This window comes from Penaeus japonicus, unplaced genomic scaffold, assembly GCF_977035675.1.
Source record: "Penaeus japonicus unplaced genomic scaffold, GWHDUDI00000001_assembly GWHDUDI00000019, whole genome shotgun sequence".
NCBI classification, from domain to species: Eukaryota; Metazoa; Arthropoda; class Malacostraca; order Decapoda; family Penaeidae; genus Penaeus; species Penaeus japonicus.
In genome coordinates this window covers 15,137,222-15,142,221 of record NW_028234421.1, presented here as the reverse complement: position 1 = coordinate 15,142,221, position 5,000 = coordinate 15,137,222, and positions in this window count along the sequence as shown.

The following is a 5,000-nucleotide window of genomic DNA, read 5'->3' as shown; positions in this document are numbered from 1 at the left end:
TGAATTTGCACTCCTATTCCCATTGAGTTTGCACTCCTATTTCCATTGAGTTTGCACTCCTATTCCCATTGAGTTTGCACTCCTATTCCCATTGAGTTTGCACTCCTATTTCCATTGAGTTTGCACTCCTATTCCCATTGAGTTTGCACTCCTATTTCCATTGAGTTTGCACTCCTATTCCCATTGAGTTTGCACTCCTATTCCCATTGAGTTTGCACTCCTATTTCCATTGAGTTTGCACTCCTATTCCATTGATTTTGCGCTCCTATTCCATTGAGTTTGCACTCCTATTCCATTGAGTTTGCACTCCTATTCCCATTGAGTTTGCACTCCTATTCCATTGAGTTTGCACTCCTATTCCCATTGAGTTTGCACTCTATTCCCATTGAGTTTGCACCTATTCCATGAGTTTGCACTCCTATTCCCATTGAGTTTGCACTCCTATTCCCATTGAGTTTGCACTCCTATTCCATTGAGTTTGCACTCCTATTCCATTGAGTTTGCACTCTATTCCATTGAGTTTGCACTCCTATTCCATTGAGTTTGCACTCCTATTCCCATTGAGTTTGCACTCCTATTCCATTGAGTTTGCACTCTATTCCCATTGAGTTTGCACTCCTATTCCCATTGAGTTTGCACTCCTATTTCCATTGAGTTTGCACTCGTATTTCCATTGAGTTTGCACTCCTATTCCCATTGAGTTTGCACTCCTATTCCCATTGAGTTTGCACTCCTATTCCCATTGAGTTTGCACTCGTATTTCCATTGAGTTTGCACTCGTATTCCATTGAGTTTGCACTCCTATTCCATTGAGTTTGCACTCCTATTCCATGAGTTTGCACTCCTATTCCCATTGAATTTGCACTCCTATTCGCATTGAGTTTGCACTCCTATTCCCATTGAGTTTGCACTCCTATTCCCATTGAGTTTGCACTCCTATTCCCATTGAGTTTGCACTCCTATTCCCATTGAGTTTGCACTCCTATTCCCATTGAGTTTGCACTCCTATTCCATTGAGTTTGCACTCTTATTCCATTGAGTTTGCACTCCTATTCCCATTGAGTTTGCACTCCTATTCCCATTGAGTTTGCACTCCTATTCCCATTGAGTTTGCACTCGTATTTCCATTGAGTTTGCACTCGTATTTCCATTGAGTTTGCACTCCTATTTCCATTGAGTTTGCACTCCTATTTCCATTGAGTTTGCACTCGTATTTCCATTGAGTTTGCACTCCTATTTCCATTGAGTTTGCACTCGTATTTCCATTGAGTTTGCACTCCTATTCCCATTGAGTTTGCACTCCTATTCCCATTGAGTTTGCACTCCTATTCCCATTGAGTTTGCACTCCTATTCCCATTGAGTTTGCACTCCTATTCCCATTGAGTTTGCACTCCTATTTCCATTGAGTTTGCACTGCACCTTCCATTGAGTTTGCACTCCTATTCCCATTGAGTTTGCACTCCTATTCCCATTGAGTTTGCACTCCTATTCCCATTGAGTTTGCACTCCTATTCCCATTGAGTTTGCACTCCTATTTCCATTGAGTTTGCACTCCTATTCCCATTGAGTTTGCACTCCTATTCCCATTGAGTTTGCACTCCTATTCCCATTGAGTTTGCACTCCTATTCCCATTGAGTTTGCACTCCTATTTCCATTGAGTTTGCACTCCTATTCCCATTGAGTTTGCACTCCTATTCCCATTGAGTTTGCACTCGTATTTCCATTGAGTTTGCACTCCTATTCCCATTGAGTTTGCACTCCTATTTCCATTGAGTTTGCACTCGTATTTCCATTGAGTTTGCACTCCTATTCCCATTGAGTTTGCACTCGTATTTCCATTGAGTTTGCACTCCTATTCCCATTGAGTTTGCACTCCTATTCCCATTGAGTTTGCACTCCTATTCCCATTGAGTTTGCACTCCTATTTCCATTGAGTTTGCACTCCTATTCCCATTGAGTTTGCACTCCTATTCCCATTGAGTTTGCACTCCTATTCCCATTGAGTTTGCACTCCTATTCCCATTGAGTTTGCACTCCTATTCCCATTGAGTTTGCACTCCTATTCCCATTGAGTTTGCACTCCTATTCCCAATGAGCTTGCACTCCGATTCCCATTGAGTTTGCACTCCTATTCCCATTGAGTTTGCACTCCTATTCCCATTGAGTTTGCACTCGTATTTCCATTGAGTTTGCACTCCTATTCCCATTGAGTTTGCACTCCTATTCCCAATGAGCTTGCACTCCGATTCCCATTGAGTTTGCACTCCTATTCCCATTGAGTTTGCACTCGTATTTCCATTGAGTTTGCACTCCTATTCCCATTGAGTTTGCACTCCTATTTCCATTGAGTTTGCACTCGTATTTCCATTGAGTTTGCACTCCTATTCCCATTGAGTTTGCACTCCTATTCCCATTGAGTTTGCACTCCTATTCCCATTGAGTTTGCACTCCTATTCCCATTGAGTTTGCACTCCTATTCCCATTGAGTTTGCACTCGTATTTCCATTGAGTTTGCACTCCTATTCCCATTGAGTTTGCACTCCTATTCCCATTGAGTTTGCACTCCTATTTCCATTGAGTTTGCACTCCTTTTCCCATTGAGTTTGCACTCCTATTCCCATTGAGTTTGCACTCCTATTTCCATTGAGTTTGCACTCCTATTCCCATTGAGTTTGCACTCGTATTTCCATTGAGTTTGCACTCCTATTCCCATTGAGTTTGCACTCGTATTTCCATTGAGTTTGCACTCGTATTTCCATTGAGTTTGCACTCCTATTCCCATTGAGTTTGCACTCCTATTCCCATTGAGTTTGCACTCGTATTTCCATTGAGTTTGCACTCCTATTCCCAATGAACTTGCACTCCTATTCCCAATGAGCTTGCACTCCTATTCCCAATGAGCTTGCACTCCTATTCCCAATGCGCTTCCACTCCTATTCCTAATGAGCTTGCACTCCTATTCTCAGTGGGCTTGTAATCCACTTTGCATAAAATCTTGAACTAGGTCTATGAAATCGGAAAATTGCAGAATTCCATTTTCATCAGAGAAGCCATGAGCCAAGAGGTGAAAATAGTTCTGTCCGTCCTTATTGACGGAGAATGAAACAAAATCAGGCTAGGTACTTCAGAAAAGTAGTAAGACTTCATGCCAGATAAAGAGACCAGAAAGGTGATCTTTGTTTTAAGAATAACCTGTAAGCAGGACATTGAACACCAAATCGAGGTATAAAATGTTTCATAGATTATACAGAGGCTTTCGACAAGGGCTAGCATAAGAAATTCATCGAAAAGCTCGAATGGATTTAGAACTAATTTATAATTTGAATTGGAACCAGATAGCGACAGTAAAGGTAGAGGAACAGCTCTCGGAATGGATTTCCACCAAAAGAGGAGTGTGCCACGGAAACGTCATTGCAACTGGCATTTTCAACTTGTACAGTGAGTATATCTCAGAGCCATCTAAGGGTCTCCTCATTGGCGATGTTAACTTCAACAATTGGAGGTATGCTGATGTCAGCAATTGCAGGCAGTATTAGATAATGCTGTAGAAGAAACCGAAAGACTGGTTCTCAGCATCATCTACGGAAAAAACGGTCATTAGTCGTTCGTTAGTAAGAAGAAAAAGAACCCTCCGTGATATCTCTAAGAGGGAACTCACAAAATCAATCAAAAATAAATTTTCACTTCCTTTAAAAGTCTTATAGCATCTGATACAAGATCCTATGGCCGAGACCAGGAGTAAATGGCAACCATAATAGCACGACAACTAGAAATTCTAGGGAATTTTGTTCGAAAAGTGAAGCTGAAGGGCAGAAAAGTTCCAGAGGCAGATGTTGATATATATATATATATGTGTGTGTGTGTGCATGTGTGTGTGTGTATGTGTGTGTATGTATATATATATATATATCCTCAAAGAGGAAGGAGGATCAGGGCCAGGAATAGATGAAGTATTTGGCTCTTGCAGATATAGAAATCGATGGCAAGTCATGGCAGCACAAGCCTGCAACAGACACAGTACTTAAACGAAGGCTATACTACTTGTAGCAGTACCACAAATTTCTTGAAACATGTGAATAATCACATGACAGTATTTTGGATGTTTTGATTTCTGAACATTCATTTTATGTTACACAATCCATTTGAAATTTGTTGTTGTTTTTTTTTTCTCTCTCTCTCTCAGTATTCTTAGTACACTACGCTAAAAAAAAAAAAAAAAAAAAAAAAATACATTCATAGCCTTCTATACTACATGCAATTTTAAGGCCCTGTATACACGAGGCGCTTCCAACGCGCATTAGCAAACGCGGCGTTAGCAAAGTCAATGGTAGACTATGGAACCGGTCACACGTGACGCAGCGTTTTGCCTGACGCCGCGTTAACGTCGGGGTCCCTTGCTAACGCCGCGTTTTGAAAGCAGCGCACTCTCTATTGACTGGGCTGCTACCAATGAGGAGAGAAAATATGCATTACTATGGCAACCCCTAGGATACTCCACGTGGAGGAAGTTTTAAATCACTTGACACGCACACAGCTCTTCAGTCCCATCACTGGCAGTCATGGAGGAACAAAGGCTTGAATTAATAGACACTGACCTTCTTATTAATGAAATCGTAAAACGTCCAGCCATAAGGGATATGAAGTCCCCGGACTATAAAGATAGAAATTTGAAGAAACAATGTTGGGAAGAGATTGCAGATATCTTCTGTAGTTCAGGAGAGGTTAAGGAAAAACATGCTATGGGTAAGTTAACAGAATAACTTTATGGCACAGACACATATAACACACGCACAAACACAAGCGTCGTGTTAACGCCGCGTTTGAAAGCGCCTCGTGTGAGCGGTAGTTTCTAACGCCGCGTTTGCTAACGCGCGTTGGAAAACGCCTCGTGTAAACAGGCCCTAATGCTTTGATATTTGCAGTGTGTTGTGGGTCCTTCCTTTCTTTCATGTGATCCCTAATTACGTGGCCTTTAAGTTTCTAGTGATCTAAATATCA